The sequence below is a fragment of the Delphinapterus leucas genome, chromosome 11 (genome assembly GCF_059928025.1).
Source record: "Delphinapterus leucas isolate spDelLeu-1000000601 "Yukka" chromosome 11, BTC_Dleu_Yukka2, whole genome shotgun sequence".
NCBI classification, from domain to species: domain Eukaryota; kingdom Metazoa; phylum Chordata; class Mammalia; order Artiodactyla; family Monodontidae; genus Delphinapterus; species Delphinapterus leucas.
The window spans coordinates 40,326,656-40,351,599 of record NC_143139.1 but is presented as its reverse complement, the minus strand read 5'-3'; the positions used below and the strand labels follow the sequence as shown (position 1 = coordinate 40,351,599).

General features: G+C 39.7%; 1 protein-coding gene and 1 long non-coding RNA gene across 6 annotated transcripts in view; both read right to left on the bottom strand.

The window, feature by feature from the left end:
• Nucleotides 1-24,944, bottom strand: part of DIP2B (DIP2 acetate--CoA ligase B (putative)) — a 239,195-nt gene that overhangs the window by 164,788 nt on the left and 49,463 nt on the right. The gene's annotated exons all lie outside the window — the stretch shown is intronic.
• LOC149747996 (uncharacterized) overlaps nt 39-24,944 on the bottom strand; it is a 74,132-nt gene continuing 49,226 nt past the window's right edge. The window contains exon 2 of the long non-coding RNA XR_016394925.1: nt 39-24,944. This exon is cut by the window's right edge and continues 22,920 nt beyond it. This is a non-coding gene — a long non-coding RNA (uncharacterized LOC149747996).

Here is a 24,944-nt window from a genome sequence, read left to right as displayed (position 1 = left end):
ATTGACAGCTTCCCAATACTCAGCATTTTTTCTTATGAGACTGAAGGTGAGATTAACAAATATAATTTTTGACAATGTATAATGAAATGTGTCACAATTTGGAAGATGTAACTAACACAGCGATTCAATGTTTTCCAAATGACCAATGCATGATGTTAAAAACAAAAAATCATACACAAGTTAATGACCCATTCAAACTATAATTTTAATGTAACAGTATGAAAAGTTATTGGTTTCCCATCCTACATTGTAACTAATCTTTAATAAACTATCACTTGAGTTTGGGTGTAGTACCATAGAAGACTATCCACAGTTATATGATAAGACTATCTCCTGGTTTTTCTAACTACATAGCTATGTGAGGCCAGATTTTCTTCATATACTTAAACCAAAACAATTTATCATAACAGATTAAATGAGTAAGTAGATATGAGAATCCAGACATTAGAGTCACAAAAAATGTAAAACAGTGCTTTTCTTTTCATTAAATGTTTTTTGTTTACGAAAACAGGTATTTCTCATAAAAATATGTTACTTATGAGAATGTAATAGATTTATTGTTATTTTAAGTGAATTAAATATTTTTAAAATATTTCAGTTTTAAGTTATAATGTAGTAAGTGAATAATGATAGATGCAATACACATATAAACAAAGGCTCTTTGAGTCTCAATTTAAGAGTACAAAGTTTGGGGCTTCCCTGATGGCGCAGTGGTTGAGAGCCCACCTTCTGATGCAGGGGACACGGGTTCGTGACCCGGTTCAGGAAGATCCCACATGCCGTGGAGCGGCTAGGCCCCTGAGCCATGGCTGCTGAGCCTGCGTGTCCGGAGCCTGTGCTCCACAACAGGAGAGGCCACAACAGTGAGAGGCCTGCGTACCGCCAAAAAAAAAGTACAGGGGAAGAGTACAAAGTTTGAAAACCACTGTTACAGATAAAGAACAAGAGGAAAAAAATGTAAATAGCCTTAAAAAAAAAAAAAACTGCAGTGATATATAAATAGGGGAGAGTTTCATCTTTTAAAAGTTATGAAAATTCAGCAACAAAAAGAAACAAAAAGGAAAACTACTGATACACAAAACAACCTGGATGAATCTCTAGAGAATTATGCTGAGTGAAAAAAATCCAACCCCAAAAGGTTACATACTCTGATTCCACTTAGATAGCATTCTTGAAATGACAATTGCAGAAATGGAGAACAGGTTAGTGATTGCCATGGGGGAGGGGCAAGCTGCCGTGGGAGGGGAAGTGGGTGTGGCTATAAAAGGGAACAGGAGGGATCCCTGTTAATGGAAATGTTCTGTATCTTGACTGCCTCAATGCCAATATCCTGGTTGTGACCTTGTACTACAGTTTTGCAATATGTTACCATTGGGGGAACTGGGTAAAAGATAACTGGGATAGCTTGGTATTATTTCTTCATAACTGCCTGTGAATCTACAACTATCTCAAAATTAAAAATGTAATACTGAAAAAGCTATGAAACAGAAATCAAGAGAATGTAGCATGACTCTATCAAAAGTCTAGATGTTATAAATCCTGCCTACCAACTCAAACTGATTTATGATATCTTTAGACTACTAATATTTTTTCATATCTTAGGAATAAGAACTATTTCTTAAAGCACCCATTAAGTCATTACAGTCCTCTGACATGCCACACACAGCTAGCTAAAGAAGACATAGAAACGAATAGGAGATGGAACCTGTCCTCCAGGTACGCACAGTGTTGTAGGGATGACCGAATGGCGAATGGATTCTCAGAACACAATCTAGAATGTGTAATAACAGAAGTACAGACCAGTTGGAATAGGGGCATAACTCCATAAGAAGGCAGGTGGGCTTAAGGAAAAGGTGACAACTGAGCAGAGTCCTACAGGTTGAAGAGGTTGCAGGCAGAAAACAGAGGAGAAAAGGGCAAAAGACACTGCAGGATTTTAAACAAGAGAGGACATCACTAGGTTCTGTGTTTTATAAAGAAATATGACAACACTTAGTTAGGAGGCCAAGGGAGAAACAGGGCAGGTGAGATTTTGGGGGGCGAGGGGGGATAGAAAGAAACAATTAAAAGTGATGTTTTAGAGGGAGAACTGATAAGACTTGCTGGCCTCAGACAGGGGTCAGATAGTAAATACTTAGTCTTTGCAGACAACATAGGGTCTCTGTAACAAATACACATATATGCTTATTTTAAACAACCACTTAAAAATGTAAAAACCATTCTTGGCTCACAGGTCTCTGGCCAGATACTGACCCCTGACCTGGGAGGTAAGCAATAAAGGAGAGGAAGAGCCTGCTGAGGTGACACCCACGTTTCTGGCCTAACCTAGTGGATAGGCTGAGATGCCACTCACAAAGACTGTGGACACAAAACAAAAGACAAGGATTTCTGACTGATGGAGTTGAGAGTGTGCAGGAAGAATAAGTCAGTTTTACATGACCCAGGTGGAACTGTTAAATAGAGTGCTGGACATATAAATATGGAGCTCAGAACAGAGGTCTGGGTGGAGATAAAGATTCGGAAATCATCAAGATACTAAACAGTTAAAACTGTGTAAATGGCTGGCAGCCAAGGTGAGAGTGTCAAGTGAGAAGAAAGTTGGCTACGATCATGGGAAACACTAGGGTTTGGGGGAGGAGACAAAATGAGTCTGTGAAGAAAACTCAAAGAAGAGACAGAACAGCAAGTATATTTTAAAATGCTAAAGGACAGCAGAAGACTAAATTGTGGGCCTTCATTTAATGCCCAGTAAAGCATGCTAAATCACAGATGTTTCAGAAAGGCAGCAAGGGCTGCCTAAGGACAGACAATTTCTATGATTCTGGTAAACAAACGTTTGCTATAATTTTCAAGAGGCCAATTGTTATAAGGCCTCTTCCTCAAAACAAAGGTTTGCTCCTGGCCTAGTTATGCTACCATTTCCTACCTGGCACCAACGCATTCTTCATAGAAACCATGCATAGGAGAAGAAGCCAAATGCTAGTGGGGAGTGCTTATTCCTCATTTCTGAAGTCCCCTTCTGTGAACGGAGCCCTACCAGTTGTAACATCTCTGGCATTTCTTTGCCACTTAGATGCTTCTATCCTGGGGAGGGAAGCAACTGATCTGATTGGCAAATCTGGGAAAAATAAATGGTCCAGTTGTGCCCTTCTTCCTCATATGAGTGAGCTGCCTATAGGAATTGGGTTGGGTGGAGGCTCTGTATACCACATATTGCCTTCACTAATCCAGCACTACTTGTGACCAGGGGGTAGGTCTGCCTAATTTTGGAACTTAGTTAGCAAGCCAATCTGGCTCTAATATTAAGCTGCTTCCTTTACCTTCACCGTTATCAATAATAAAGGTAATATTATGGCCACCATTTGCTAATCCTTTAGTTTTTATTCAATTTATTGAAAACTTTGGTGGGGGAGAAAGGTGCTTTTATTGCTCTCCCCTCCTTTCTAGATCTTAACACCAGGTTTAAGTAAACAACCACCTAACTTTAGATAAATATAATCTAATTAATCTAATTTAGTGTAATCATAGTAAAATAACTCAAGACTTCTAAACAGGTTGTATTAGTTCCCCATCTTCCTTTTAGATGCAAGTTTCTTAAGTATTTTGATGATGAGGGTGTTGCACTTCTCATTTGTTATAATATGAAACAGGCAAGAGACTACCACCATTAAAGATATAATTACAGCTGAAATTAATTCCAAACACTCCACCCACTTTCAAATTGCAAGACTTTGGAAAAAATTTCCAAGAACTCTTAATATCATCAAACATAGTCAAGGAAACCATAGCACAAATCTATTCTTAAGAAAAACACATTTCCAAAATACCCTCCAAGTACTTAAATATAATTCATAAATATTTATCCCTGGTCACTTTAAAAATACTTGAGAAGACAAATTATTTGAATAAATGAATTTAGTGATTTCATGCAAATAACCCCACACTATTATACACTACATTGTGCTATTTTTAGTCTGAGGAAGGAAAAATACACACTGTAGAAAAAGGAAACGTAAACAAAATTGGGCTAACCATTTTTAAAGACTGCTTCCTATCTGGGTTCTGCCTGTTCCATGACAATCATGGGACTCAGTCAGAAAAATAAAATGGCCCTGAAGCAGTACCTCAAGTGAATAGCGCCACAATGGGCTTCACCAATCACTGCAGACCCTGTCCAGGGATCAAGGCCCATCTCTTCTACTGTTTCCAATATCCACTCTACATTCAGGATAGGTTATAGAGATTGTGTTGGAATAACCATACTGAATGATGATGGGTCAACACCAAGTGGTAGGTGGCTACAGACCAGGGTAGGCCAGGAAAAAATGGACCTGTAGTGGGATGACAGGTGGAACAGCTAGACCAGGGTGCTACTCAATCTGTAAGCTACTTGACAGGTACTCAGTCTTGTCTCTTTACAGCCTGAAGCACCCAGCACAGAGCTCTACATAATAAAGATAAGTGGCTGTATTTGAAGATTTTACATCTTCTGGATTATGGGCTGACTGCCTGGGACAGACTTAGTGGAAAGCCTAAAAGGACACTTAACCATTTAGTTCTGCCCAAATGAAAGCACGGAATGCCCTACGTTGCTTTATTTATTGGAGCTCACACATAGAATGGTACATGCCTAACCACTTACTGGGTGCCAAGAGTTTTCTTTGTTTCACAGCACACTCTAGCCAAGATGCTGACACTGGGCATATTCTCAAACTCTCAACTGTCTCCTAGAGCTGCTCAGATCTGATTTAATACTGTCAATGAAGACTCACAGCACGAGAGGGGCTGGCTCAAGATGCTCTATGAAAAGCAGCCACTCATGGAAATGTTAATTTGCGGAAGGAGACACCAAATATTTTCCGTTATTTTAAATACTGGCAGCACTACGGAGAACCAGCAACCAACATTTTAAGCAAACTAATTTTATAGCCTTTCCAGCTTACAGAATTGATAAATCACAGCTCTAATTTTCATTATCTGGGAAATGGCAAAGATGGAGAATGGAACAGAGGAGACTCAGAAACAGTGCAGTAAATTGGAAGATCCTTCAAAACAGAGCCTATGTTCATTTTCTGACCCGTCAGAGGGTCTAGCAGCAGTGCTTTGACCACAGCATTCAGTAAATGTTTGCTGAATCAAATTGTTGTGAAAGCATTCTCGGCTCACCACCAATCCTGCATGCCTCGAGTTTAGCAACCCTTAACTCTCTCCTAGCAAATGCTTTCAGTTCTGCTTACAGCAAAATATTTTTTCTAGGAAATATATCTTAATTTCATAATATATAAATGAAAAAAACCAGAATCTCCTTTGTAAAGGTATATTTCTTTTAAAAAGCAGCCATATATTACTCAGCAAAGTTTGACGCGACTACGATCTTAGTCTGGGGGTAATATTTGTGTATCAGCATGTGACGGACATCTTAGTGTTGAAGAGAAAAGGAAGACACATGAGGATGTTAAAGTAGAGTAGATCCAAGTTTCTGATTTGTTTTTAAAAGTTTTGCTTTGTTTATATGGACTGAATGAAGACAAATGAGAAATATTTTTTGTTAAAAAGGAAAGGGCAACCTAAGCAAAGCAGGATAACTGTAACTGTGTTATAAGGGACTCTGAAGAGCAAACATCTGTAATGCTGCCATACAGCTGCATCCTTAAATGCCTATTCCTAAAGGACTAGTTAAACTAAAGTTTAAACTAGAAAGACAGATGCATCTTTTAAATAAATTCCCAGTCCTAGATGTATGCTTAAGTTATTTATGAATAATTAAAAGGCCTAGGTTCCAAGGGTCACAGAGAATTGAACTCCCATCTACTTACAGCCAAAGTCATTCAAGGGGCTGCCAACAATAATATATTCCCTGTGAGGCTTTTCCTGGCAAACCCTTTCCCCAACCTCTCCCCTATGTTGCCATGGCATTTTCTTTTCATACTTCTATTATCATTTACCTCAACATAGAATCAAACTTTAATCTCCTTTTCATTACAAGTCAGCTCCTGATTAGACTGTGAGCTCTTTGTGGACAAGAACTGGGTCAGAGTCATTTTGCTATCCCTACAATCTACTAAAATAGTAAAGCAGTTAATAAACGTCTTGTTGAAAGAATGAAATCAAAACTTCTGAGACTATCATTTTACAAATTAAAGGTTGCTCACTGAAAGGAAGGCCTCAAGTAACTCAAGGTATTGAAAAGAATTGTTTACACAACCTATAGTCACATATTGCTGCCTATATCTTTAGGCAGTCAGCAACTGTCTCATGCAGAACAATGTTTGACCTTAGCAGGTGCTCAAATATTTACTGATCCAATTAATACATGTAGAACACTGTAGGTGTTTAAATACATATATATATAAAGAAAGGCAGGGTCGGGGAGAGGTGGGGGAGAGAAAGCAAAAGAGAGAGAGAGGAAACATATATATTATATACTACAGAATCCCCTAGATCTGTTTTCAATATATGAACATGTTAAATAACATATAAGGGAAAATTATGGAACTTTCTCATTTTTAACCAAGACTTGGAAAATCTTCTAGAGTTGATTTTCAGAAGTGATAAAGGAATCATGACACAGCAAAAAACCAGTCTGACTACTGAATCTCTCACAAAGGAATTGGATAACTTCATAAATAGAGGTGACAAGTTTCTACACCAAACTGCAAAAGATTTCTCACTTCAACAATTAGCAGCAAATGTCAACACAGAAGCTGAGTTGTTACTCCTTCTTGGAAGCTAGAAGATTTTTAGACTTATTAGTTTCACAATAAATAAAGAAACATGTAAAAAACAAAATCTTTTTAAAAACCAGTATTCATCTGATATCTATATAACTTTTAAAATAGTTAATTATGAAAACAAGTATAAAAGCAAAATCTCTAAAGTGACCAATGTTTACCTGATATTTATATAATAACTTTTAAAATCATAATTATAGTTCCTTTAAAGGTGGAGTAGGGAATTCCCCAGAGGTCCAGTGGTTAGGACTTGGCGCTTTCACTGCCTGGGCCTGGGTTCAATCCCTGGTTGGGGAACTAAGATCTTGCGAGCCACAAGGAGGGAGGGAGGGAGGGAGGGAGGAAGGAAAGAGAGAAAAAGAGAGAAAGAAAGAGAAAGAAAGGAAGGAAGGAAGGAAGAAAGAAAAAAAGAAAAGAAATCTATAAACGTGGAGCATAGTTATATAAAAGAGAGCTGAATCTCAAACCACCATTTGGTAAAAGGTAATCCTGAGAAGTCAAAAAAAGGGTCTGACAGTCGACAGTGAGGCTACACAATCTTTAATCACCACCTACATAAAGGGTTAAGAGCCTCATCCTTCCCTTAGAGGAGGGGTCCCCAACCCCCAGGCTGCTGACTGGGTCACACAGCAGGAGGTGAGCAGTGGGTGAGCAAGCCAAGCTTCATCTGCCACTCCCCAACACTCCCCAACACTAGCATTACCGCCTGAACGATCCCCACGACCCCGCCCCCCACCATCTGTGGAAAAGTCGCCTTCCAGGAAACCAGTCCCCGGTGCCAAAAAAGGTTGGGGAACACTGCCTTAGAGCTTCACCTCCAACACACTGGAAATAGTGACAAAAGAGCAGACCCAAGGGAAGGGGTCCAACAGTTCGGATGGTGGAATTCACAGGCACATTCTCTTTCACCTTCAAGTGTCTGGTAGGCTAAAAAGGATATTACCAACCACATAACATCGCCTTGGTTTTCAGTAACAAAATGTCATTTAGCAAGTCACAACAAGACAAAATTCTAAAATGTCCAATATACACTTAGAGATTTACTTTTACACTGTAGAGGGTGGTGATTTTCTTATAGGAGACGTGTTTAGTAACTCTCTTTACTATCTCAGTAATTAACATACCCCTTGGATAAGCTACAATAAGAACCAAACACAAACTCTGGAAGAGGAAAACGATCACGTTTGCTAAAAACTAAACTATCTTCATCACTAAACTTTTTTCCTTGATTAATAAATAAGGAAAAATGCCTTTGAGACACTGGCAATCTTCATTAATATGTATAATTTAAAATTTATTACAGATCCAGTAAAAGTATAATTATAACATATATCTAACATTACTTTCTTCTTTTATTTAATGCAGTATGACTACTTTTAGTAAAAACATATTCATTTGTTATAAATGTAGAGTGTGTGTTATGGGCTGAATTCTGTCCCCTTAAAATTCATACACTGAAGCCCTAACCCCCGGTACCTCAGAATGTGACTGTACTTTGAGACAGAGCCTTTAAAGAGGTAAGTAAGTTAAAATGAGGCCCTTAGGATGGGCCCTAATCCAATCGAACTGGTTTCTTGTTAAAAGAGGAAATTTGGACACACTGAGACACCAGAGATGAGCACACATAGAGAAAAGACCAGGTGAGGACACAGTGAGAAGGCACTGTGTGCAAGCCAAGGGGAGAGACCTCAGAAAAAATGAAACCTGCTGACACACTGGCCTTGGACTTCTAGCCTCCAGAACTGTGAGAAAATTAATTTCTATTGTTTAAGCCACCCAGTTTGTGGTCTTTGTTAGTCTCTGTTACAGCAGCCCTAGCAAACTAATGCACACAGCAAAAGATGTTCTCCAAGTGATCAAGAAGTAGTATGGCAGAGATGGCCGGCTGCCCACCGGAGGTTCATGTTTCCCATCACAACTGGTGCTGGAAAGCAGCTGACAAATACAGAATACATTTCCTGCCCTCCCACCCCACCCCCCACCCCACATCTAGGTTGGTTCTCACCAATCCAACATACCATACCCACTTTGGGCTAAGATTAAGAAGCTTTGTTACCCTCTCTTTTTGTCACCCTTTCCCTTTCCCAGTCTCCTGGCTGGATATCAACCCCCAGGACACCTGGAAGCCATGTATGAACAATGGAGGAGACTTCATCATCCTGAGTCTCTACATGACCTCACTGAGCAGCTTCCCCCATTCGCTGTCCAACAACGGGAATGTCCATTTTGGACTGTGTTATGCCTCTGAGATTTTGTATTTGTCTGTTAAAGCATCAAGCATCACCTTAATACAGATCATATTTAAACTTGAGGTTTCATTTTCTTTCTTCAAATTGCAGAACTGAGAGTTAAATATAGGTTAAATCATGAGAAAATGCGGTTTTTGTAAGTCAAAGACAGTCAAATATTGTCAATTGCATATGCTTCAACCTACTATGTTTGGTCTACAAAAAAATGGACAAGGCATGACTGCACCCCCAGCTCACTACTCAAATTCCCCCACTAGGTTTAACACCATTGATGGATTCTAACAGCTCAACACTCTTCCCAGACTGGGAAGCAGTTCCATGGAAAGCTTATATTCAGTACCAGATAGTTCTCTGCTTTCACAAATCCATGCCCTTAACTAGTTTCTCTACTATTTGATACTTTTTTTGCCCTGAAATTAACAAATTACACTCTACCAAAGATGCCAAGACAGAGTAAGCCCACTATAGCCTCTCTCTCCCACTGATTACAACTAAAAACACTGAACTGAAAACAGAAAAAAAAAAAACTACCCGAGGATGGAGAAAAGTACATAAATAACAGGCAAGTAGGGAAGGGAAGTAAAAACTTGAAAAATTACAGTACCAGTGAATTTCCTCGCCTTTTTATTTTTTTCTTTTTAAATTCCTTCACCGCCCAGCTTTGACCCAAGAATGGCTTTGTCCAGGTAGCCAATTCACAATGGCACAGCGCACGCGCACGTACACACACACACTCTCTCTCTCTCTCTCTCTCTCTCTCTAAAAGTGCTGAGAGAAACTTTCTTGTTCTGGCCAGGGGACTGGAAAAAAGAGCCAAAGCAAGCCAGAGTACAATGTAAATTTTTTCCTTTTTTCCTTCTCCACAGAACTACATGGGAAAGGGGCCTCTGGAAGCCCAAGAATGTAGGGATATACCAATCAAGAAAAAACTGGAAAGAGGACATATAAACAATTCTACATATAAACAAATGTTAAGTCTTGGGCTGAGTCCTTCTCCCCTGTGTCCACCCCCTAAAGTGTCTGTCTGCTCTCCAAGTTCACATGTGTAGAATAAATCCAAAGAAGGACAGCAACTGCTTTGAGTCTGAACTACAATATGACATTGCCCAAGTCTGATTAGTGCATGGGCAGTGTAGTTCCAAAGAGCATAACAAATGCTGAGAACTGAAATGACACTGGAACCACCATTCACAGAAGGTGAAACCAAACTTATGATCTGAACCTAACCAAGTCAACTGTCAGCTAAAACAAAAGAATCTCGACATTCTCCAGAGGATTTTAACAGCACCCAAAATCTCACAACATAATATTCAATATGTCCATGACACAATTCAAAATTACTCGACATACAAAGAAGGAAGAAAATGTAACTGATTCTTTGGGGAAAAAAATCAATAGATTCCAAAACCAAAATTAAACAGATATTCAATATTAGAATTATCAGAGAATTTAAAGCAGTTATTATAACCATGCTCCATGAGGTAAAGGTAAACACTCTTGAAAGGTGTTTTGTTTCTGATGTTCTCAACAGAAAAGTAGAAACAATGAAAAAAACCCAAAAGGATGATGATACAGTTCTGCAGTTTGACTGTGGTGGTAGTTACATGATACAACACATGATAAAATTGCATAAAACCATACCCACATACTTGTACCCACACACACAAGTGCATGTGTAACTGGAAAAATCTGAATACGCTCTATGGATTGTACCAATGTCAATTTCTTATTATTAATAACATATGAGAGTTACACAAAATGTTAACACTGAGAGAGGCTAGGAAAAGAGTGCATGGAACTTTTCTGCACGTTTCTTTGCAACTTCCTATAAATCTATAATTATTTCAAAATAAAAGTGTTTTTAAGGGCTTCCCTAGTGGCACAGTGGTTAAGAGTCCACCTGCCAATGCAGGAGACATGGGTTCAAGCCCTGCTCCGGGAAGATCCCACATGCCGCAGAGCAACTAAGCCCATGCGCCACAATTACTGAAGCTCGTGTGCCTAGGGCCCATGCTCCGTAACAAGAGAAGCCATTGCAGTGAGAAGTCTGCGCACTGCAGCTAGAGAAAGCCCACACACAGCAATGAAGACCCAACACAGCCAAAATAAATAAATAAATAATAAAATAAAATACTTTTTTAAAAAGTGTTTTTAAGAGAACCAAATGGAAATTTTACAACAGAAAAGTAAAGTATGTCAAATAAAAAGATCACAGGATGGGGGCTTCCCTGGTGGCGCAGTGGTTGAGGGTCCACCTGCCGATGCAGGGGACGCGGGTTCGTGCCCCGGAGCGGCTGGGCCCGTGAGCCATGGCCGCTGAGCCTGCGTCCGGAGCCTGTGCTTCGCAGTGGGAGAGGCCACAACAGTGAGAGGCCTGTGAAAACGAAACAAAACAAAACAAAACAAAAAAAGATCACAGGATGGGCTGGATAGCAGAATTGAGATAACGGGGGAAAACTCAATGACCATAAAGACAGATGAATATTATGATTCAATATGAAGACCAAAAAGGAAAGAGACTGAAAAAAGTTAACACAGCCTCAGAGAACTATGAAACACTATCATCCATGTCATTGGAATCACAGAAGGAGAGAAGAAATTGCTTGGTGTAGAAAAAATAATTGAAGAAATAATGGCTATATACTTCCCAAATTTGGTGAAAGACATAAATTTAGAGATTGAAGAAAACCCAAACAGGACAAATTTAAAGAAAATCATATCCAAACACATCATAATCAAAGTGCTGAAAAAAAAATCTTAAAAGTACCCAGAAAAGAAAAAAGAGTCATATTACACATAGGGGAACAATAATCTAAATAAATGCAGACTTCTCATCAGAAACTATGGAAGCCAGTAGATGGTGGAACAATAATTTTAAAGTGCTCAGAGAAAAGTACTGTCATTCAAAATTCTATAATAAATTCAGTGAAGATATCCTTCAGAAATGAAGGCAAAACAAAGATGAAGAAAGGCTAAGAGAATATGTCAGTAGTAATGGGAACTTTCTGTACTATCTCCACATTTTTCTGTAAATCTAAACTTGTTCTAAAATAAAAATTTTATTCTTAAAAAAAGAAATGAAGTGGATACATTGCCAGAAAAATATAAAATGCCAAAGTTGGCACAAGAAAAGTTGTGAGCTTAGACAGACTAAGCATTAAGAGGACCAGAAAGTGGTAGATCAATTTTGAAAAAGACCTCTACTTTTCCATTCAAATTTGTAAATGTCTGCCAAATCTAAAGGGAAAAAATAGACGGAATTTAATTGGGACTACACTGATTTTACAGATTAATTTGAGAAAGAAATGACGTCTTTTTAACTTATGTACCATATGAGTTTTTAAGACAGCACAAAGCTGAGTGAAAGAAAGAAAAAAAAAAAACCAGATGGTACTCATGTGAGAAAAAACAAATATATCTAAAAAAACAAAGACTATTAAAAAAGAGAGCCATGGGGCTTCCCTGGTGGCGCAGTGGTTGAGAGTGCGCCTGCCGATGCAAGGGACACAGGTTCGTGCCCCGGTCCGGCAAGATCCCACATGCCGCAGAGTGGCTGGGCCCATGAGCCATGGCCGCTGAGCCTGTACGCCCGGAGCCTGTGCTCCGCAACGGGAGAGGCCACAACAGTGAGAGGCCCACATAGCGCAAAAAAACAAAACAAAAACAAAAAAACATAAAAAAAAAAAAGAGAGAGAGCCATGAAAACACAGGAATGTGATATATAAGGACAGTGGTACCACAAATTAGTTCATGGGGTTGGAGAAACAGCCTTACTACATGCAGAAAAAATTACTATTCTAAGCCATATACAAAGATGGACTCTGACAGATTAAAGACCTCATGTAAAAAGCTGAATTATAAAAATATATCATTAAAACTACAGAATATCTTTATTATATTTAACAAGACCCAGAAAGCCATAAGGTAAAAAAAATTATAGACTTATTACATCAAGGTTAGCTTCTGCTCAACAAAGGGCACCACTGACAAAATTAACGTATTATCACAGACTGGGATAAGGCAAATACCAGGCTAATATTCTAAACTAGATAAAAGACTTCTGCAAATCAACCAAGAAAAGACAGAAACTCTAATTAAAGAAATGGGCGAAAGATATGAACAGGTAATTCACTGAAGGGGCATTCAAAATGGATTAATTGTATACAAAGAGATGCTGCAGGTCATTAGTAATGGGAGAATGCAAATTAAAACAACATTAAGATACCACTTTACCCCTATCAGATAGGCAAAACTTAGAAAGGTAGATAAAGCCAAGCGCTGGCAGGAAGATGGAGAAACAGGATCCATTGTGCACACTGACAAAGAGCCCAAATCTGGCAGTGCTTAATCAAAGTACATGTAGCAATCCACTCTTATGCAGATGTCCAGAAAATTCTCCCGCAGGACCACAGGAGAACAAGTGCAAGGCTGTTTATCCCATTGTCTGTGGTGGTGGGGAGTTGAAAGCAATCTGGGTGTCTATTACTGAGAGAACAAATCATTTATAGACAGTAGATGGCAGTTAGAAACAAAGAACTAGATATATACACAGCAACAAAAATAGTCTTTAAAGGGGGGAAGGAGGCAGGGGTTGAGGGGGATAAGAAGCAGAACAAAGACTACAGCACACCATTTAGGTAAATTTAACAACACACACACCAAAAAAAAACACTACTATATATTTACAAAAATACATCAAACATATTAGAACAGTTAACTATGGGGGACTGAGAACAGAAGTGGAAAGTGGAGGCAAAAGAGAAATTAATTAATTCTAATTAATTCTGAAAGCTAAGAGAGAAGACTTGCACAGATCAGTGCTGATGGTGTGCCATGAATTGGGATACATGATTAACTCAATCCTCACCACCTAAGGACTGAAAAATAAATTTGCCACATGTCATGTCAATGCTTCAAGGCTTAAGGATCAAAGAAGGTACACAGAACAAGAGCTTAAAAAAAAAAAGGAAAGGAAACAAAGTGGAAGAAATTACATCTCAACAAGACTTAAGCATACGTTGAAACCAAACAACCAGCAGCTCCCAAACAAATGAACTGAATGAAAATTGGTGCACTGGTTTTCTGGTTCCATGAGTAAATAAAGCTATGCTTTATAACCTTAAAATTTTAACAATTATTCTATACCTAATTTTATTAAAGTATTATAGGTTTCTTTGTGGCAGCTAAGTCAACTGAGATATTAAATCATTTCTAGACAGATGGCAGTTAGATTTTACAAGACAGTTAAAATGGATCTGGCGGTTCGTAAGAGTTACAATTATTCCCTTGGTACCAACATGACTAAGTATTTATTTGGCTTACATTTCATATTGTACTACAATCAGTCTGTCCCTACCCCACCCCTGGCCACCCAAAGGCCATAAAGTCATACTAATGAATTGTACTTAGGTGACATATTAATCTGACCATAAAATAACCTGAGGATATTTTTAAAGAAAATTAACTCCATAACTTTCAATATAAATAGCATTGCTGGGACTTCTCTGGCAGTCCAGTGGTTAAGACTCCGCACTTCCACTGCAGGGGGCGAGTGTTTAATCAGTGGTCAGGGAACTAAGATCCTGCATGCTGTGCAGTGCAGCATGCATGCATGCATGCATGCATGAATGAATGAATAAGCAAACAAACAAACAGCATTGCTGTAAGGGATGGAAAAGTTATGCTTTTAAGCATTTGCTCCAACGCTATGTACAGAAGAGACCTAAAGGCTAACTTCCTTCCTGTCCTTATTACCATCTATACTCCCTTACTATGCCCTATAGTTTTTTTATTCTAGAATCAGGGATAACCACTATTTAAGACCTGATCCAAAATCTGGAAGAACAGTTCATGACACTTCCCCTTCCTCTACCACCTCTTTTTTTTTTTTTTGTGGTACGCAGGCCTCTCACTGTTGTGGCCTCTCCCATTGCAGAGTACAGGCTCCAGACGCGCAGGCTCAGCAGCCATGGCTCACGGGCCCAGCCACTCCGCGGCATGTGGGATCTTCCCGGACCGGGGCACGAACCCGTTTCCCCTGCATTGGCAGGCGGACTCTCAACCACTGCGCCACCAAGGAAGCCCCTCTACCACCTCTTTTTATTCAGAAGCTTGTACCCAGCAGTCAAGAGGTCAGTTGAGATAACTAAACAATTCACATGTCACTTTGGAAAGTGATTCCAAATATCTGAATTATGACACTATATTATTTATTCTCTTTCATTCAATCAAGAAGGACTTATCTCACAATACAGAGATAAAACTTGGTCACTTACTAGCAGATTAAGAATCCCTCAAAGGGAAACAAACCAATAATTACAAAAGAGATTGAACAGTATTACGTTAGAATCAATTAATTTCTTCAGTTATATAATAAAACAAATATATATATAGGGACTTCTCTGGTGGTCCAGTGATTAGAACTCCATGCTTCCCCTGCAGGGGGCATAGGTTTGATCCCTGGTCGGAGAACTAAGATCCCGCATGCCACACAGCACAGTCAAAAAACAAACAAACAAACAAACAAACAAAAACAAATTTATATATACAGAAATTACTTTATAGACAACCTCTCAGGAATATCATTTCCATAAACCAAGGTACTCTGTCATCTTAGATGCAATGTGTTCATAGGTATGCTAATTTAACTTATTTACTCTGAAGAGTTCCACAGAAGCTACTGGTAGCTCTCTTTGAAAAACAACGACAAAAACAGACGGACAGATGTGTAGCTCTCTTTAAACAAATAAATTTAACTATGTAAAAGTCGCAACTGGAGATGTGTGGGGATGAAAAATAAAGGTCTGCATATGGAAGCATTAGAAAATGTCCACAGAAGATTCTCTGCCTTTTAATGAATCTGGAAATACAATGACAAACTGTAGAATACATAATATGAAAACACACTCGGACTTCCCTGATGGCGCAGTGGTTAAGAATATACCTGCCAATGCAGGGGACACGGGTTCGATTCCTTCTACAAGAGCAAAGAATACATCTTAGGATTCTTTGTACGCCATCCCCACCTCCATGGCCAAAACATCTAAGGTGACTTGCAAGATCTACGGACGAATACAATAATATCTTCCTAAAGCACCAACTGCTGCTTAGCCCAATTGTTAGGACAAAACTGGTATACTACCAAGAAAATATTTACCCTTCGACTTTTAAACTTCATTATATCATCCTCTTCATTTCTGTGAAGATTAGCTTCTAAATTACAGGAGAGGAAAGAAAAGGTAAAATGAAATGTTACCCAAAAACCTAAAGGATTCACTCAGTGGGAGAATGGTTAGTAAGAAGTCTGTCCCTTTCTGGGGAAGGGGTGGGGGTGGGGGTCACCTAATCACCTGTGTCGCAAATTTGGAACTAAATCAACTTTGATATATGATACTAGGTATGGAGAGAAATTACACATGAGTAGAAAGTGCCTTGACAGCATGCCCTCTTTGCCCTCAACTGTGCCTGGTGTCCCCCATTCTAGAGATCCTCTATTTTACCCTCTTTAGAAAATAAATCTGTAGTCTTCTGCTAGGATGAGGAATTCTCATGGCTGCATGGAGGAGGGAGAGTATCTGCAAGTCTTAACTTTTCTTAAACAAACTTTCAATGAATCTTTGTTTGTAACCTACTTTTACTCCCATCACCAGAACGAACTGGTCTAGCCCATTCCTGAGCTTTTTGGATTTACACAGTCGCCTTGCTTCCCCATTGCCACTAAGGTTCAGCTTTCTTGTCTGCTCAGTCAGCTATCACTTATCCACTTGCTCTGCAAATTTCAAAACTTTGTTGCTGTTGTCTCTTCTATACTTCTGTTTTACCTTACGAGGTAATGCTTAACTTTTTTTTTAATTAATTAATTTTTTGGGCTGGGTTGGGTCTTCGTTGCTGCACGTGGGCTTTCTCTCTAGTTGCGGTGAGTGGGGGCTACTCTTCATTGCGGTGCGCGGGCTTCTCATTGTGGTGGCTTCTCTTGTTGCGGAGCACGTGCTCTAGGCACGTGGGTTTCAGTAGTTGTGGCACGTGAGCTCAGTAGTTGTGGCTCGCGGGCTTTAGAGCACAGGCTTAATAGCTGTGGTGCACAAACTTAGTTGCTCTGCCGCATGTGGGATCTTCCCAGACCAGGGCTCAAACCCGTGTCCCCTGCATTGGCAGGTGGATTCTTAACCACTGCTCCACCAGGGAAGCCCAACTTTTTTTTTCTTTACTGACATTAATTGAAGTATGAGAAAGAATAGAGGTTGTTAGGCATATTAATCTGGCCATTTCTGACTGGAAGCTCTCTGAACTGTTGTTGAGATGCTCCTTGTTGGAACAAGTTCAGAAATAGTGTTGCCAACTCAGTGACCTCAAGCAAACTACCCCACCTCTCAGGACCCCAATTTCCACATCTATAAAAAATGTCAGAACAGAGAATCCCTAAGGTTCCTTTCAATCCTAGGAGTGTAGGGTTCTCAATGATACCCTTGGCAGAAGCACAGAAACTTTTAAATCACCTTGATATCCTCAGCCAGCACTGCTGTATCTGAAACTATTTACGTTTTTCTGTTATTTGGGTTATCTCTAAGGGTAAAGGAGATTGATCAAAACAATGCAATCTCTAAAAGTTTTTGAACTAGATTGAGTTAATCTATTTAATAAAACCCTATAAATCTTGAAATTTGTGACAATTTACATTGCATTGTGCTGATGTTCACTGTTCTTTTTTCTTTTTTTGATGTGGACCATTTTAAAGTCTTTACTGAATTTGTTACAATACTGCTTTTGTTTTATGTTTTGGCTTTTTGGCCCCGAGGCATGTGGGATCTTAGCTCCCCGACCAGGGATCAAACCCGAACCCCATGCATTAGAAGGCGACGTCTTAACCACTGGACCCCCAGGTAAGTCCCAACGTTCACTCTTTACTATCTATAACACTACCATTTATGTACTTAGTTTTCCTTATTTAAAAAAGGAAACATGTTTAGTTAAACAAGGAAGTATGCCAATTATATGGCAGAGACGCAAGTTCAACCTTAGGAGAAACAACAAGAATGCTAGACTGTATTTACTAAGATTCACAAAGTTTATATAACTTAAATTCTTCCAGGGCTATGCTGGCCATGCATATAGATATAGTCACAATAATGGTAATAAATTTTTGCTGGATTTTGCCCACCATGGGCTCCAGCAGATCCCTCAGGGAGTATCTCCCCCAGAGCAGCCCATAAGCCACAGTTCAGCAGGGGGCAGCCATCATCATGCATCCTTGCAGTGTCCTCTGCCTAGGGAGGCCCTGCAACTGCTGTGAGAACATCAGTGTCACTACCAGGAATGGTATAACCAATGCTTCAGATCTACCAAGCTAAGAGGACAGAGCAGCGATGGCTTCCACACAAAAGTGGAGATACCACCCAAGTTGCAGCCATGTCCCCAGGGATCTACTAATTCCCACTGTTGCACACACACCACACTCGGAAAGCACCTCCCGGACCTCTGCCTGAACCACGTGTAGAAAGCAAGATGAGCACAAAAATTACATACCATTTCAGAGCTTCCCAAACACTTTTGCTCCATCTATCTCATTTGCCTCCCAAAGTCCCGTAAAGTAGGAAGAGATTATTACCCCATTTTATACACAAAGAACCAAGACTTAGCAATTCAGAAAGTCTCACAATATGTATTATCATTTAGGATAATAAACTCAGCCTTCCTATTATGTTTGTTCTATTATTCATGTGTTTTCTACATAACAAGTAAACACCTGTTTTCCTAGTGGCAAAACCCTGCAAGGAGGAAGACATACCAATAGATGAGTAGTTGGTATAAAGATGAGAAGTCGAAGAGACGTGAAGCAGGATAAAGTGATAGCTGACTGAGCAGACCCAAGAAAGCTGAATCCTAAGTGGCAATGGGGAAGCGGGGCAATTTACACTGTGAAAATCCAAAAGGCTCAGGAATGGGCTGGACCAGTTCCTTCTGGAAATGGGGGTGAAAGTAGGTTACAAATAGGAAGATTTGTTGAAAGTTTGTTTAAGAAAAGTTAGACTCGCAGATGTTCTCCCTTCCTCCATGCAACCAAGAGAATGCCCTTTCCTCACCCTAGCAGAAGACCACAGATTTATTATCTAGAAGACAAAATAGAGCATCTTTAGAATGGGGGACACCAGCACAGTTGAGGAGGTGGACTCCGTACTGAAAAAGTAAGAGGCATGTAGAGATGTCTTTCAGGGATGCACTCAGCCAAAGTGAAGGAGTAAACCCCAAGGTAAAGACATGGAACCCAGAAACCAGAGGATGCAACACAAAAAGCAAGGGCAATCCTGAGGTGCCTAGAGAAAGGTGATCCCCTCTACAGCTGTGCCACACAACCAGATCAACCCATCTACACCAGAGTGGGTCAGAAGGCTCCAGGATGGACCTGTTCAAGAAGGTGAAACCGACAGAATACTTAATGCAAACGATCACATAAAGGGGAGACTCGGGCAACTGGGAGAGAGTTTGGAGACATATGAATGATAAATACATAGAAAATAAGCAAATAAAAATATCGAACAATTCCAAAGAAAACATATTTAAGCAGGAAAGAAGAAATGTTAATGGCAACTGGGAGAGAGTTTGGAGACATATGAATGATAAATACATAGAAAACAAGCAAATAAAAATATCGAACAATTCCAAAGAAAACAAATTTAAGCAGGAAAGAAGAAATGTTAATGGCGTACCACAATATTTAGTGTCAATAGCATTTATATAGTCATAATAATGTGAACATTTAATATCAATCTAACATTTAACCACAATTATGCTATATGGAGAGGAAAGTGGTACAGAAAATGTAGGTGGGTGCCTGAGGTGGGAACTAATATATAAGGCAAAAAAAAACAACCAAAACTGAAAATCAAAAAGAAGTAATGTCTGCATGTTACATAAAGGCATAAAGGTAAAACCTAAACGAATCAGCTAAAAGCTCTAGAGAGAAAGAGATTGGGTGAATGGGATGAGCAGAAGACTCCTGCTTGTGGTGAAATCTTATAAAATTATTTAACTTTGAAATACGTGCATATAAAATTTCAATACAAATAAAATTTCAGTAAAAATTCAATTATAAAGGAAAAGAGAAATGAACCAAAGGCCTCTTTCAGGAGATTTTTTTAAAAGACTGTATATTGGCTGTCAGAATAACAATCCTATTTAGATAAAATGGACAGTGCTATCAGATATGTAATTCAGTCCTACCTGGCAACACTTCTGGCAATATTTCTCAAACCGACCTGCAATATACATGCTGGCTCTTGCCAAACTGCTTAACTCATTTACTCAATAAATGAATGTTGAGTGCCTATACTAAGTGTGAGGCACTGTGCTACATGCTGGGGTACAAAGGTCGGCAAAACAGTCACAATCCCTGCCTCCATGATACTTCAGTATAGTAGGAGTGAGATTTAATCAAACGATCTCGCAAATAAAATGACAGTTGAAAAAACAGCTTAAGTGAAAGGGTACCAAGACTACTCAATGGAGAAAGGACAATCTCTTCAACAAATGGTGCCAGGAAAACTGGATATTTACATGGAAGTGAATGATGTTGCACTCTTACCTTACACCATCTGCAAAAACCAACCCCAAATAACTAAAGACCTAAATGTAAGACCTGAAACTATAAAGCTTTATGGGGAAACTTTAGGGGAAAAGCTTTACGACATTGGAATGGGGAATGATTTCTTGGATATAACACCAAAAGCCCAGGAAACAAAAGCAAAAGTAGACAAATGGGACTGCATCAAACTTAAAAACTTCCATGTATCAAAGGACACAATCAACAGAGTAACAAGGCAACCTACAGAACAGGAGAAAATATTTACAAATTTCCCTTTGCAACTACATGGATGAACCTTGAGGGCATTATGTTAAATGAAATAAGTCAGACAGAAACACAAATACTGCATGGTATTACTTATATGTGGAATTTTTAAAAAAAGTCAAACTCACAGAAACAGTAAAAAAGTGATTGCCAGGGGCTGTGGGCTAGAGAAAATATGGAGAGGTGGTAAAAGGATAAAACCTTTCAGCTGTAAGATGAATAAGGTCTGAGGATCTAATGTAAAACCTGGTGACTATATCTAGTAGCACTCTATTGTATAACTAAAGTAGCTAAAAGAGAATTTAAATGTTCTCGCCAGAAATAAATAATTAATTAATTAAATTCATACATGCATATGTGAGGTGATAAGTGTGTTAAAATTAACCAGAGGGGCGGCTTCCCTGGTGGCGCAGTGGTTGGGAGTCCGCCTGCTGATGCAGGGCACGCGGGTTTGTGCCCCGGTCCGGGAGGATCCCACGTGCCGCGGAGCAGCTGGGCCCGTGAGCCATGGTCGCTGGGCCTGCGTGTCCGGAGCCTGTGCTCCGCAACGGGAGAGGCCACAACAGTGACAGACCCGCATACCGGGGGGAAAAAAGGAAAAGAAAAGAAAAGAAAATTAACCCAGAGGGGGACTTCCCTGGTGGCACAGTGGTTAAGAATCCACCTGCCAATGCAGGTGACATGGGTTCGAGCCGTGGTCCAGGTAAATCCCACATGCCGCGGAGCAACTAAGCCCGTGTGCCATAACTACTGAGCCTGTGCTCTAGAGCCCATAAGCCACAACTACTGAGGCCATGTGCCACAACTACTGAAGCTTACACGCCTAGAACCCATGCTCCTCAACAAGAGAAGCCACCGCAATGAGAAGACTGCGCACTGCAACGAAGAGGAGCCCCCACTCGCCGCAACTAGAGAACGCCCGTGCGCAGCAACGAAGACCCAATGCAGCCATAGATAAATAAATAAATAAGTAAGTAAGTAAATTTATTTTTTAAAAAAATTAACCAGAGGGGGAAATCCTTTCACAATGTGTATGCTTCCAAATTACTACAATGTATACTTTAAATCTCCTACAATTTTATGTGTCAATTATAACTCAATAAAGGTAAAATTTTTAAAGTGTTTACAAATCACAGATCTGATAAGGAGTTAATATCCAGACTATATAAAGGACTCCCACAACTCAACAATTAAAAAAGCAAATAACCTGATCAAAAAATGAGCAAAGGGGCTTCCCTGGTGGCGCAGTGGTTGGGAGTCTGTCTGCTGATGCGGGGGATGCGGGTTTGTGCCCCGGTCCGGGAGAATCCCACATGCCGCGGAGCGGCTGGGCCCGTGAGCCATGGCCGCTGGGCCTGCGCATCCGGAGCCTGTGCTCCACAGCAGGAGGGGCCACAGCAGTGAGAGGCCCGTGTACCACAAAAAACAAAACAAAACAAAAAAAATGAGCAAAGGACTTTATTAGACATTTCTCTACAGATGATATATAAATGGCCAACAAGGATATGAAAACAGGCTCAGCATCACTAATTATCAGGAAAATGCGAATCAAACACACAGTGACTTCAAAAACACACCACTATAAAATAAACAACAAGGATTTACTGTATAGCATAGGGAACTATATTCGATATCTTGTAATAACATATAACAGAAAAGAATCTGAAAAGGAATATATATATATAACTGAATCACTTTCCTATACACCTGAAGCTAACACAATATTTAAATCAACTACAGTTCAATTAAAAACAACAACACAGTGACTTATCACCTCACACGCATCAGGATGGCTGCTATCAAAAACAAACAGAAAATAAGTGCTGGCAAGGATACAGAGAAATTGGAATCCTTGTGCACTGTTCATGGGAGTGTAAAATGGTGTGACTGCTATGAAAAACAGTATGGCGATTACTCAAAAAATTACACATAGAACTACCATATGATACAGCAATCCTACTTCCGGGTATATATCCAAAAGAACTGAAAGCAGGGTCTCGAAGAAGAGATATGTGCACTCCCATGTTCACTGCAGCATTATTCACAATAGCCAAGATGTGGAAGCAACCTAAATGTCCACTGATGGATGAATGAATAAAGGAAGTGTGATATATGTGTGTATGTGTGTGTGTGTCTGTGTGTATATATAAAATGGAATATCATTCAGCCTTAAAAAGGAAGGAAATTGTGACACATACTAAAACATGGATGAACCTTGAGGACATTATGTTAAGTGAAAGAAGCCTGTCACAAAAAGACAAATATTGTATGATTTTACTTATATGAGGTACCTAGAGTAGTCAAACCAATAGAAACAGGAAGTAGAATGGTGGTTACCAGGGGCTGGTAACCAGGAGAAGGGGTAAAATGGGGAGTTGTTTGATGGGCACAGAGTTTCAGATTTGCAAGATGAAAAAGTTCTGGTGATCTGTTTCACAACAGTGGAATATACCTAACACTACTGAATGTACGCTTAAAAATGGTTAGGATGATAAATTTTACGAGACGTGTTTTTTACCACAATTAAGAAGACAAAAAGCTTAGGTGAGAAACAAGGAAACAAGTGGTTAACAAGAAACATGAGTGGAAGACAGGCCTAATGAAGAGCATATGAATCAATTCAATGTAAACATTTATGGCTGCTTACAAGGCACTGCCCTAAGTTCTCTGGAGGTGACAAAGATGAGTGGAACTGCCCTAAGAAGTGACAATCTCTGGGGAAGACTTACTGGGGTCTGAACCATAATACCAAGCAGTATATGGTAAACTCTAGACTGTAAGTGTAAAAGTGCTGTACTGGAATAGAGAAGGTAGAATTTGATTCCTAAAATGAAGATAGAAAAACCACCTGCATAAAAATGCGAAGAGACATATCATGTGTCAGGCAATGTTTCAATGTAGAAGAGAGAAGATGCCAACGCTGCCCACAATGAGCTTATAGTCCATAGTTCATAGTCTAACGAAAGAAGAAGATAAGTAACACACAAAACAGTGTGGGAAATGCTACAAGAGGGTTGATAAAAGGAACTAAGAGGTGGCATATGAAAGGCACCTAGAACCCAGCCCTGGGAGTGAGTGATAAGGGGAGGGGTCACCCAAACTGTGACATGAAAGATAAGACTGGCAAGAAAAGTGAATTGTGTAAAAGAGATGTAAAATACACAACTTGTTACAGGACCCACAAATGTTACTACAGGACTAGAGAAGCAGGCAGGCAGGGGGCAGGAATTGATTCTAAAGAAATTAAGAAAAGATACAGTGTTTAAGACTACGCAATGCACATGGTGTCTAAAGTTGAAAAAACACGAAGAGCCTAAATGTCCAAGAATGGGGGATGGATTAAATATATTATGTTAAAGCATACTATGAAACAGCATGCAATTATTAAAAATGATTCTGACTGAGCTCTGCTCACCAGGGCAACAGCCAGCTCTACCCACTACCAGTCCCTCCCATCAGGAAACTTGCACAAACCTCCTAGATAGCCTCATCCACCAGAGGGCAGACAACAGAAGCAAGCACTACAATCCTGCAGCCTGTGGAACAAAAACCACATTCACAGAAAGATAGACAAAATGAAAAGGCAGAGGGCTATGTCCCAGATGAAGGAACAAGATAAAACCCCAGAAAAACAACTAAGTGAAGTGGAGACAGGCAACCTTCCAGAAAAAGAATTCAGAATAATGACAGTGAAGATGATCCAAGACCTCGGAAAAAGAATGGAGGCAAAGATTGAGAAGATGCAAGAAACGTTTAACAAAGACATAGAAGAATAAAGAACAAACCAACAGAGATGAACAATACAATAACTGAGACGAAAAATACACTAGAAGGAATTAATAGCAGAATAACTGAGGCAGAAGAACGGATAAGGGACCTGGAAGACAGAATGGTGGAATTCCCTGCTGCGGAACAGAATGAAGAAAAAAGAGTGCAAATAAATGAAGACAGCCTAAGAGACCTCTGGGACAACATTAAACACAAGAACATTCACATTATAGGGGTCCCAGAAGGAGAAGAGAGAGAGAAAGAATCCGAGAAAATATCTGAAGAGATTATAGTCAAAAACTTCCCTAACATCGGAAAGGAAATAGCCACCCAAGTCCAGGAAGCGCAGAGTCC